We start from the raw sequence: 13043 nt of genomic DNA on the forward strand, positions 1-13043 counted from the left end.
CTGCTTGCAGGAACCTGAGCTGAAACTCAAGGTGTGTGAGGATGCTGGCGATGGTTACCAGGAGGGGAGCTGCAGGGAGGGCATCCCTTACAGAAGGCAAGCAAAGGAGGAGAGAGAAGCAAGGTCAGGGGGCAGAGAATGGAGGCCGTGAAGCTGCTGCCTCTTCTCAGCAGTTTCCTCTCTCCTCCCTCCACCCCCTTTCCTGGGTTCACTTTAGAAATTGGCTTGCCCTCTTCGCTGCCAGCAGTTCCCGGCAAAGCCCAGCCTGAACGGTCGCGTTCAAGAAGTGAGGCAGCGCCGAGCTTGGGTGGCAGGGTTGCTGGGTCGTGTCTTGGGAGAATCTTTCCCCAATTGTCAATTTTGTGTTTATTTTTAGTTGTGACCCGAGCCAGTTGCTGCGCCTTTAAGCTGCTTTCCCTTTCGGGGAAACCGACGCCAGCACTCGAGGGTCGAGAGGCGCGGGAGAGGCTCCCCCCCAACCCGGAGTTCTGCACTCCCCTCTTTCCTTCCTCCTCCCCCTCCCCCGCCCCTTCTCCCCTCCCCTCCCCTCCCCTCCCCTCCCCTCCCCTCCCCTCCCCTCCTCGGCCGTCCGGCCGCCTCGGCGCAATCCGTCACCTCGCAGCCTGCCGCACTCCTGGAGCGAGAGAGTGACGAGCGAGCCACGGAGATGGTGCCGCCCGCGGCGCAGCCATGGAGCCCGCCCGAGGAGCCCGCGCGCGCCGCTGCCAGCCTGTCCGCAGCCCGCTGCCTGCGCGCCAGCTCCCCGCGTCCCGGGCCAGCTGCTGCCGCCCCACCAACCTCCGCCCGCCCCACCGCCCCTCGCCACTGAGCCCCACGCCCGTGCCGGGCTCCGGGGCACCGGCGCCCTAGTCCCGCCGCCGTCGCCGCCGCCTCTGCGCCGCCGCTGCCGCGCCGCCGAGGCGGAGGAGGAGAAGGAGGAGGAGGAAGGTAAGAAGCGCGCTGCTTCTAGGGGGGCGCGCCCGCAGGCTCAGCCTGGCCAAGGGTGGGTCGTGACTGTGGCGGGTCGCCCCGGTCCGCCTCGGGGGTCGACGGGCGCTTGGGCGCCCCCGGGAGACAGGGACAGGGTTGGGGGAGCCGAGCGTCGGGCCGCCTGGAGTTTGCGCGGCCGAGGGGAGCGGCGGGCTGAGCACCCAGTGCTCGGTGAGTCTCGGGCTTGGCGGGCTCGCCTTGGCCGCCCCGGGTGCAGGGTGAGGAACCCAGCGCAGGGGAATGCAGCGCGTTCATTATGGAGCCTTTGTGTGCGCGCTGGGGCTGTGGGCACCTTTGGGAGAGCTGGTGAGATGCGGGGCCTGGCTGCTGGAAGGTGGTCACTTAGCCAGGGTGTCCGGCGAAGCCCAAGCCCTGGGGATGCCAGAAACAGCTGTCTGAAGCATGTGCGTGGTTCCTGGGGCCATGTTCACAAGCGGACACAGACGCACACTCTCACGCACACATAGCCGCACCACATTCGCTGCGCTCAACCACAGTCACCCCCATCCAAAGACGAAACATACAGGCGCGCTGGCGCGCGCACACACACAAACACACACAGAGGCAGACACACACACATACACACACAACACACACCTCTGGACTTGCCTTTCCACCGGGATGCTAACAAAGCAGTCACCAAAACATATGCAACTACATGCACCCCTCCAGCTCTGCTGAAATGTGTACACACACACTCCTTCCCAGTCTGGTGCTTTGGAGCTTGGTGTGTGTGTGTGTGTGTGTGTGTGTGTGTGTGTGTGTGTGTGTGTGTGTGTGTGCATTTTCTCTGAGTGTCCCTGAGAAACTACATGGTAACCGCACATTACTGCAGATCCAGTACCTGCTGCTCTCCACAAATACACACAGACACACACAGGGTAAGGGGGTGCAGAGAAAGAGAGAGAGAGAGAGAGAGAGAGAGAGAGAGAGAGAGAGAGAGAGAGAGAGAGAGAGAGAGAGAGAGAGAGAGAGAATGCCACCAGGGCCCTTAAGAACTCCCTCCTGGGGAAAAAAAAAAAGCACACCCAGGTCTTATATTCGGGCCCCTTCACACCTGAGCAATTGGATACACACATTAAAAGGTCTGCACAGGCAAATGTTTGATACTTTTCTTAAGAAGCAGGTGGTAACCCCCTCCCCACAGCTGCCACTAGTAAGCGTTTGGTTACAGTGAAGGGTGAATTCTGACAGGCTTGCCCCTCCCTTGGCATCTTGGCCCAGCTGCAGAGCCCTGAACCTGGGGGGGGGGGGTCCCTCAGCATCCTGCAGCTCTGGGGGAGGGCGGGGCTGTCTCTGGACCGCTGCCCAAGGGAGAAAGTGCTATAAGAGCAAGGTTCCCTTGGGGGCGCCCTTTTCAAGAGAGGGTGGGGAACTCTGCTGACTCAGAATAAAGCACCAAGTGAGTATTATTCCCAGCTGGAGATGGGGTAAGCAGTGTGCACACTTTAACCTAGGGGGTCCCTCATAATGTGTCACTTTAGCCCAGGAGCCTGCTGCTGGTCAAGCTCACTGCGGGAGAAACTCAGTTCTCAGCTTTCTGGGACCAGAGAGAGTGAGCAAAGGAGAGAGCTTTTCCTGGGAAGTCTTCAGTGTTTCCACTGATCAGAGGGCTCCAGCAGAAGCACCCTCAACAAAACAACACTCGGTCATGCCCAAGCAAACATGCTGCGTCTACTCAATTTCATGTCTTTTTCCTCCCATGCTAGGGAACCAATTAGTAGGTTGGCCTGAGGATTGAAGCCTTAAGGTGAAATAAGACGTCATGTGTGTGTGGAGAGGGAAGCAAGGTTGGAGGAGCAAGGATTAGTGTGTCTGACTGATTTAAGTAGAAACACGGAGACTGTAGCCCAGGGTAAAATCGTGACAGAGATAGCTTCGACGTCAGAGCCCCTTTCCTCCTCCCGCCCCTCCCGGACTGCTCTGAGCTCCTCTGAGTCCCTTCCCCCGCCCCCTTAGACTATTAAGGCGGGGCTTTGCTCCGTTCTCTGTCAAAACTGATGACAGAATCCGCGCCAGGGCAAGCTGTTAATAGCTGATAGGACTTTGCTGCCTATACCTCACAGGTAACATTTACCATTTTAAAAGGAGGTAGAGGAGTGAGTCTTTGGTTGAGGTTTTGCAAGCACCTGTGGCAGGATCCAGGCCAGAAGCATTTGTGGACAGTGTCGTTTGCTGTTTGTTTGTCTATGTTAGAACCTGAATTGTTCAGGACATATGTGGGGGGGGGCAGAGGATACATTATGGAGGGCTTTAAGGCCCACATAGAGAAGATTCAAATGTATTTGAGAGGCATTTGGGAACCACTGCAGGATCCTGAGAAGGGAGGGGTATATGATCTAAGCAGGAGAGACACACTGCTGTGTGTGTAGATGTCACACCCACCACCACAACTGCCTTGCAAGTGTGGGCTGAAGGCCACCAGAGAGAGAGAAAAAAGCCTGGCAAAAATAGGGGATGGGTGTTTTGGGCTCCTGGCTCTGGACATATTGCAGATCTGCGCTAGCCTGCAGAATGGCCAATATATGGGCCCGAAGCCAGCAAGTGCCCCCATATGCACAAGCTAATGATGTCTTGGTATTGCTGGCTTCAGACAGTGCAGTGAAGCTTCTGCTACCCTGAGAGAAAGGTCTGGAAACTCTTAGCAGGCGGCAAACTCCATTTTGAATGAGGCAGGGGATTTGCCCCACCCCACCCCCACCCCTGGTAAGTGATTAAGTCCACCCATCTCAAGAAGTGAGGTGCATGGCGTGACTGGGGGGATTTGCTAGCATCACCCTCCTTTTTAAGGACTAGTAGTAGATTGAAAAGTGCAACAAGAAATCTCTGGGACTGCAGACAACAGCTGTGGGCTAGGAGAAACACTGGAGTTGAGAGTGTGGGGCAGGGGGAGGAGTTAAAATGAAGCAGCCTCAAGGAGAAACAGTAAAGGAAAACACTGGACCAGTAATGCCTCACTACAGTAATCCCAAGACAGCTCTTGGAGGGAGCATGGCTGGGTGCAGGACGTGAGAAGTACCTTCCCCTCCCACCCATCCCCACTCTGCATAAATGACTGGGCTCCAGGGTTACTCTGGCACAGCACCCTGAAGGGACAGCACAGATGCAAAGGAAAGGTTCTCTTATTCTTTCTGAGCCTCCAAAGTAATTGAAACCACACACACACACACACACACACACACACACACACACACACTTGCACATACACAAATTACACACAATTTTCTCTCTCTCCCTTTCTCTCTTCCATTCTCCCTTCCTCCATCCACATATCTGGATTAAATTTGTAAACAAGTAGCCCAATAGAACTGGATCATAGGGGTCCATACCTTCCCATGGAACCTAGCAATCACTTCTCAGAGGAGGGACTAGGGTGGTAACTATGGATGCTGACCAAAGACCATGAGCTAGCTACACCCAAGTCAACGTCAATGAGCCAGCCTTGAAGCCATTAGCATTCGCAGCAGAAAACTCTGATCTGCCTTCTCTTTCAAGGACTTCTGTTTGCCTCCTTGCCATAAATTCAAAAAGATAAACATTCTCTTGTGTTTTCTGCAGCCAACATGAAGCATTCTCAAAAATGAGCTGAACCTTGCCACCTGCAGAGAAATCCGAAGACTAAGGGCCATGGGACAGGGGTGGGAAATGGAAGAGAAACTGGCCATCCTTTTTTCCTTTTCAGACCAGGAGCACCAACCTTACAGTGGAACAGTAACAGCCTAGCGCATTGTAGTGCCTTCTCCCTTCTAGTCAGAAAGTGTCTGAAAATCGTAATGCACATATGACATAGCAACAGGATTAAAGAAAGGTGGATACCTGCATAGATAGACAGACAGACAGACAGACAGACAGACAGACAGATAGATAATACATACATACACGCATGCATACATAAATAGATACATAGATAGATACATAGATAAAACATACATACATACATAGATCATACATATATACATACAGACATATATATATATATAGGGAGAGAGATAGGTCAATCATACATACATACATACATACATACATACATACATAGACAAATAGATGAACAGATGGGTAGAGAGATAGATCTATTTTTACATTTGTGTTAATGAATCTAAGAAGAAGCAGGTGTGTGTCTTGCATCAGTAGTAACTCCTCTCTGAGCACCAGTGTCACTGACAGTAGCCACACTGTCACCCCAAGCTATTGAAAGAGCCATTTGCCTGGTTATACTATCTAGACCTCCTTCTACTCATGTGACCCTTCCTTATTCCTCTCTCTTTCTAGTTCCTCCTCCTCTCCTCAGATCTGTGTGGCCCTTTAGCTGAGTCGTTTCCCATGTCTTTTCTGGTCTAGACACACTGCTGCATCAACACTTTACCCTTGGGCTTCTTTCCTGGCTATTCAGTTGTGTAGCACAGACTTTCACCTCCCTCTGAGGTCTGCACATGTACCCACAGTTACTTGCTGAATGACTCACCTGACTTAAGTGGTCTGCCATCATCTTAGACTTAACATTACATTCCGGATTCACAAGCTGACCTCATTCACTGCCAACAATGACTGGCTCTTCTGACCTTCCTGTTACCACAAGCCTTCTAGTCTCCCAACCTAGAACCCCAGACCACCTCTGACTTCAGCCTCCGCCCCTATTGGATGCCTATCCTTCACCAGTCTCTTTCTCTTCCCACCTGGGATATACACCCACTGCCAGATTAATATTCAAAATATCCATTATTCATTGACACGTCTGGTCTATGTGCTTGAGACTGATAGCTGATTGCCTGTGGGAAAATCTTTAACTTCCTTAGCATGACATTGAAGGCCTTCCTTGAGTTGGCCCCATCCTATGTACTCTTCCAACCTTATTTCTCACTTTTTATCCCCATCATTGATTCTCAATTTTTAATGTGTCTCAAAATGACTTCAGGGCACTTATTATAATGCAGCTGCCTGGGCTTCTGAGTCAGTAGGTCTGGCAGTTGGAGTCCAGGAATATGAATTTTAACAAGCTCTCCCAAGAGGTGCTCCATATGGATTCTTGAGTCCAGGCACATTCTCCAAAGCATGCCTTATAGACAATCGTTGCATTTGTATGTGTCCTGCCGCTCCCTTACCAGGAAAGTCTTCTCTTCACCTATCCAAATGACACCATACTTGTCCTTTGACTCTACGTGCAGTGTGAACTCTACATCCTCTGTGAAATGTCCTCTGATTACTGTACTAAAGGGATTCTCTGTCTCTCTCTGTCCCTCCTGGCCATCTGTAAAATGTGTTTGGTGACTACATCACTGGGACACTCCACTAGCACAGCTTATGGGTCTTGTTTACATTATGACTTCAGTGGATTTAATATTTTTCATCTTTTGTTTTTGTTCTTTTGCCCTCAAAGCTTGCAAGGCCTAACACATATCAGGTGCTCAATCGGCATTGTTATATTGGATTGGGTATTTGTTGATTCATATGAGGAGGGGATTTATTACATCTCTTCACATGTATCAGTGCAATAAACAGCTGTTGAGCATCTATTAATGCAAGCACGGTGATGGCTGCCATGGAGAATCGAAAGAATAAAGAGGATCTTTGTCCTTATTCTTGGTCGTCTTTGTTTTTATATCGCATGCTGCACCGAAGAAGCAATTAATGTTGACCGAGGTGCTCAGCGGACTGTGGGGCACGTGAGTGAAGTAATTAAATTCAGTCAGAAAACACGTGAACAAGGACATGGAATAGTTGTGCCTGGGAGGAAGAGGCTAGGTACGCACAGTAAAGCTAGAAGGAGGACTGGAGTACAGTGAATGAGTATGTTTCCGTCTTTACTTCTGAGCATTCTCAACCTCTAAAGAGGGGGAGAGAAATATAATAATAATTCTCATATAATCATTATCCACATTCAAGCAATCACTGGGATTTGGCTAGGTTTGCTTCATCTATCCTTTCTTTCACAGCAATATTTGAGAAGAAATTTCAACCGTCAGTCACGTCATTTCACCCCTACTGTAGCTCTTAACAGTAAGCATGTTTTTCTTACATAATCACAGTACCGTTCACAGGGCTGACAAAGGTAACAGTTTTTTTTTTTTAGTACTCATTACCCAATCCTTAATTGTCTCAAATTATTATGTACTTGTTGTACTTGTTTGAGTCGAGATCCTAGAGAATTTCACTCATTGCATTTGGTCATTCTGTCTTCGCAGGCCCTTTCAACAGTCCCCTTTCTGTGACTTGTCAGAGAAACCAGGCCGGTTGTATTGCACAGCGCCCCACATTCTGCTTTGCTTTTTAGCATCCTGCTTGGGCTTCTTATTGTCATTTCACCTGGTTATTAATCCACCTGGGAATTAATTCTTGGCTTCATTAGAGTCACATAGGATTCTTTTTTCTTTTTGTCTTCTCCCCACCTCCATTCAGTAGATTAAAATGGACTCATCCCGGAAATGAGGGGTTGTTATAGTAGCCAGATGGAAACAGAATGAAGGAGATAAGTAGAGTTGGAGACAAAGGAAACTGATTTACCTACCAATGACAAGTGAGTGAGGAAGAAAGAGGAATGAAAGATGATTCCAAGGCTTTGAGTCTGCATCACTGAGAGAATAGGGACGCCATCATATGTGAAGAATGTGTTTTTAATGAGAGCAGCAGGAATCAGGGTTAGATTAAAGGAGGAACTTTCACACAGTAAGAAGCCATCTGCTGTTTTTTCCAGATAACATTATATTTCCATGAAAAAAAAATTTTGCTCGAGTACAGCTTAGATATTTGGACCCTATCAAAAAAAACTGAAAGGCACTCCTTATTTTTAACAAACCAATTAAATCTTCAGCCTCACAGCCTTGAGAAGGACAGTATGCATACCTCTGGGTAGAGAGCAATGTTGAAATACCCTGTAAGGATCAGCCTGTCTCCCATAACATCATGGGTTTCTGAGTCATAAGACTTGGGTAGGAGAGTAAATGATTCCAGACCTTTGGTTTTCTTATAGACTCAGCAGGTGAGCACAGCTCAAGAGCCCAAGACCTCAGACTCCTTCCAGGAGATAGAAGTCTTCACACCCCACCCTTTCTCCATCCAACATGGAGTTTGTGTAGACCTCAGTGGACCTTAACAACAGTTTAGGTCAAGGTACAAAATTGCCCAGTGGCCCCAAGATCGTTAGTAGGATCCCAGAAAGCACCAGGGTTATTTAGCTATTGGTAAGAAACATGATGAGGCTGCTGAATAGGATCATTCTTATACACATACTCTTCCTCTGCCTTCTCCCAGCTCATTCTCTCTCTCTCTCCTCTCTCTCTCTCTCTCTCTCTCTCTCTCTCTCTCTCTCTCTCTCTCCTCTCTCTCTCTCCCTCTCTCTCTCTCCCTCTCTCTCTCTTCTCTCTCTCTCTCTCTCTCTCTCTCTCTCTCTCTCTCTCTCCCCCTCTCTCTCTCCTCCATCTCTGCCTGCATACATTTATTCTCTCCAGTTAATCAAACAGTGGCCCTTGCAGCCCATTGTGTCGCTGATTGATCACTTAAGCAGAATTATTGATTGCCCAGCAAACCTTAGAAAGTAGGAGTATTCAGAAAGCTGAGATCTGACAGTGGGTTGGCTGCTGAGGCCTCTCTGGAAGCTTCCACTGCTCTGCTGCAAGAACATTTTTAGGAAGGGGAGGGGAAGCAGAAAAGGGGGATCCTTAGAGGGTCTTCATTTATATTTTCTTCCCTTCATTTGGAGGCAAGGCAGGGCAACAGAAGGTGATGATGGACTCCTGGGTCTAGCCCTATGTTAAAAGAGAAAAGCAAAGACCTTGCCCTATAGAAATTTATAATTTATCAGAAAAAGAATTCTTAATCAGAGGAAGCATCTACAAATAATACAAGACGGAAAACAATAGATGTCACATTATTTACTCTAAAGAGGAAATACTATAGGGCTTCAAAGTTTAGAGAGAATGAGACTGTGGGCTGGAACAGAAATAGAAGGTTTTCCCCAAAGAGGTTTAACGTGAGTTGGCTTTTACATAACATTTGAGACTGAGATGCCCGACTAAGGGAAAAGCAGACTTTCAAGGGGGGAAATGCAGGGAGGAGGCTGAAGGGGGGACCATCGGGGAATCAAAGAAGGGTTAAAGGAGATCTGCTTAGAAGGAAGGCTGGGAGTGGAGATGCCCTATGTCTGCAATGCTTGGCTGGGGAAAGAGCCCCCAGATTTGGAAAGGCTTTTGATGTTGGAAGGAGGAGACTGAACTGGGAGAATTCAGGGGGTGGGGGGCAACTTGTTAGATGCTGTGGCAATTCAACTGAGAGCTGGTGGTGGGGACTGTAAAGAGCACCAAATCAAAACAACCCTGAGATTTCACCTCACACCAGTGCGATTGGCTAAGATCAAAAACTCAGGTGACAGCAGATGCTGGCAAGGATGTGGAGAAAGAGGAACACTCCTCCATTGTTGGTGGGATTGCAGACTGGTAAAACCATTCTGGAAATCAGTCTGGAGGTTCCTCAGAAAATTGGACATTGAACTGCCTGAGGATCCAGCTATACCTCTCTTGGGCATATACCCAAAAGATGCCTCAACATATAAAAGAGACACGTGCTCCACTATGTTCATCGCAGCCTTATTTATAATAGCCAGAAAATGGAAAGAACCCAGATGCCCTTCAACAGAGGAATGGATACAGAAAATGTGGTACATCTACACAATGGAATATTACTCAGCTATCAAAAACAACGAGTTTATGAAATTCGTAGGCAAATGGTTGGAACTGGAAAATATCATCCTGAGTGAGCTAACCCAATCACAGAAAGACATACATGGTATGCACTCATTGATAAGTGGCTATTAGCCCAAATGCTTGAATTACCCTAGATCCCTAGAACAAACGAAACTCAAGACGGATGATCAAAATGTGAATGCTTCACTCCTTCTTTAAATGAGGAAAAAGAATACCCTTGGCAGGGAAGGGAGAGGCAAAGATTAAAACAGAGACTGAAGGAACACCCATTCAGAGCCTGCCCCACATGTGGCCCATACATATACAGCCACCCAATTAGACAAGATGGATGAAGCAAAGAAGTGCAGACCGACAGGAGCCGGATGTAGATCGCTCCTGAGAGACACAGCCAGAATACAGCAAATATAGAGGCGAATGCCAGCAGCAAACCACTGAACTGAGAATAGGTCCCCTATTGAAGGAATCAGAGAAAGAACTGGAAGAGCTTGAAGGGGCTCGAGACCCCAAAAGTACAACAATGCCAAGCAACCAGAGCTTCCAGGGACTAAGCCACTACCTAAAGACTATACATGGACTGACCCTGGACTCTGACCCCATAGGTAGCAATGAATATCCTAGTAAGAGCACCAGTGGAAGGGGAAGCCCTGGGTCCTGCTAAGACTGAACCCCCAGTGAACTAGTCTATGGGGGGAGGGCGGCAATGGGGGGAGGGTTGGGAAGGGAACACCCATAAGGAAGGGGAGGGGGGAGGGGGATGTTTGCCCGGAAACCGGGAAAGGGAATAACACTCGAAATGTATATAAGAAATACTCAAGTTAATAAAAAAAAAAAAGAAATACCCAAATTAATAAAGATGGGGAAAAAAGAAAAAAAAAAGAGCATCAAATCCAAAGGGTATCTGAAAGATTGGTGTGACAAGTGAAGCACTGACACTTTCTCTTAGCTGGGTTTTACCTCACTTATTTCATCTTCTTAGCCTTAGCCTTTACCTACTCTTAGGCTCTGCATGGGCCAGAATGCCATTGGAGTTCGGATGGCAAAGGGATAACGGGTTAATCATGCCACAGGGGGGAAAAAGATTCGAAGAGGAGCCTTCATTGTTAAGACCTAAAAAGGGAGCCATGAAGAATCTGGCTGCAGAATCATATAAAGATGACAGCTAAGCCGAGGTGCAGAACACTTTGTCTCCCCCCTGCCCTCCCCGACAAAGAGGTCAGAGGCCGGGACTACATAGAGTCTGCTCTGTTTCAAGCCTAGGACCTCTGAGAGCTGTTGGGAGTAAGATACATGGTTGAACTTCTGGGTAGAATCGGTTTGAAAAGTCCTCTGAGCGCTTGGGAATGGTCCCAGTGGAGGTCACACCTGTGCCTGGGTATGGCAAGAGCTGCCACAGCACTTTGATGCCAGCTGGAGCCCTGGTGTTCCAGCTGGTGTGAAGAGCTAAGTGAGGAGTCCACAGGTGGGTGAGAGAGTGATGTGAAAAGCCTTTCGTTTCCCCCACCAGTCTTCCCCTGCCTGTCCAACCTGCTGAATGTCAACTCTGGCCAGTTGCCTGTGCCAAGTCCCCTAGCTTTCTTTGCACTGTCGAAAGGAGGGAACTATAGACAATGTGGTATGCGTGAGGTTTTAGCCCTCTTTGTCAGGCTCTTGTGAAAGGTTATGACACCTTATAAAGATGAATAAGTGGAGCAGGTCTGCCCAGTCTGGAGATTCCTAACCACCAAGGGAACTCTGCTTTGGAGGCAGGACCACCCAGCCAAACAGGCCTGTCTTTGATTTTTCTACAAATCCACTGGGGAAACAGAGGAACAGATGGCTAGACTGGTGGATGAGCACATGCACGCACACGCAGGAATGTGCGCGTATACACACATGCACCGCAGAGTCTGTCAACCAGCAGCTCCCATCACTTCCCTGCTGAAGGTTTCCGTTCAGTGTTTTGGTTGCTGATTTGAGCTTTGGGGGTGGGTGGGAGGAGGGTGGCTGAGAAGTGGGCAGGTGTCCAAATTGAAAAACGCTTATGCAGGTGAGGGCCTGGGAAGAGAAAAATACAAGTCGCTGACTAGGACGGTTATCATGTTTATTACCTTTCTCATGGAAAAACCCACTGGAAGCTGATTAAAGGAAAGGGAACGGTGGCAGCAACTGGCTTAAGATCGGACCACATCAGTGTGAAGGTGTCCCCATTTTGAAAAAATATGTTCTCATGGTTTGGCTCCCTTTGTAATATACGTATTACAACCTACTATATATTAACATATATTACAATAATCGTTCTGCATATCATTCTGCTTTTCAGCTGGACCCAAGCAAGTTAGTTTCAGATGCTTAAGTATTAACACAGGGGAAACTGAAGTGCCTAGTCGAATTTAAAATGAGACTTGTCTCGAATCCTACATGAACATGGCCAGAAGTCTGCACCTTGCTGTTATGAGTTGGGCTCAGAGAACTTGCCATGTCACGTGGTTGGCAAGGGTGTCACATGTAATGCTGAATCTGTTGCCACCATCAGTGAAATCAGACAATTCAGGTATGATTAATGAAGCAAATGTTCCGGATTCATCGCGTTACCTACAGTTACCTACATTACTGTACATACCTAATATGTACAGAAATCGGAAATCGCTCACTGACAGAGATAAAAGGGGAAAAACAGACCCATCAGCTTGCTGCCTCTGCACACTTTAGAGGCTGCCACCCACAACATCCAAATCAAAGCTGGCAGTTAGACCTACTGTTTTTCCTTTCTTTACCCTTGCCCATTATGGGATTATACATATAGCTTGTCTTGGTGAAATTCTAGATGATTGATGAAAATATTCCAATCTAACCTTTGACCCAGGTCCCAGTTCCATTTCATTATTACATATATACATATATATATATATATGTAATACATGTATATATATATATATACATACACATACATACATACATGTATACACACACTTCAGGATATATGCAAATATATTTACATTTATTTATTTATTTATGTAGGGGTACATGTGCCATGGCACGCATGTCCACTCAGAAGACAACTTGCAAGAGTTGGTTCTCTTACCATCCTGTGGATTTAGGGGATTAAACTCAGGCCACCAGGCTTGGTGGCAAATGCATTTACCTACAGAGCTATCCTGCTGGTCCTTATCAGCATTTTAAATTTACCACAGCTAAAACCAAATTCAGGATCTCTTTTCCAGCCTTTCTCTTCATCATCACTTGCCAATAGCCCAAGAGTTGAGCCTTGGATCCATCCCTGCTTTCTTCTCTTTTTTTCTTTTTTTCTTTTTTTTTTCCGGAGCTGGGGACCGAACCCAGGGCCTTGCGCTTTCTAGGCAAGCGCTCTACCACTGAGCTAAA

The 13043-nt window shown here is 48.1% G+C and overlaps 1 protein-coding gene across 3 annotated transcripts in view; it reads left to right on the plus strand.

The window, feature by feature from the left end:
• The first annotated feature begins 345 nt into the window (after positions 1 to 345).
• The window catches only part of Frmpd3 (FERM and PDZ domain containing 3), a 149883-nt gene continuing 137185 nt past the window's right edge, over positions 346 to 13043 (plus strand). For 2 of the 3 annotated variants that reach the window (XM_063280550.1, XM_039100600.2), the window contains exon 1: positions 538 to 948. The gene's annotated coding sequence lies outside the window, so the exon portion shown is untranslated. Of the gene's footprint in view, positions 949 to 13043 lie in introns of all 3 variants that reach the window. The other variant, XM_039100596.2, reaches the window with a different exon arrangement.

The sequence above is a fragment of the Rattus norvegicus genome, chromosome X (assembly GCF_036323735.1).
Source record: "Rattus norvegicus strain BN/NHsdMcwi chromosome X, GRCr8, whole genome shotgun sequence".
Classification (NCBI taxonomy): Eukaryota; Metazoa; Chordata; class Mammalia; order Rodentia; family Muridae; genus Rattus; species Rattus norvegicus.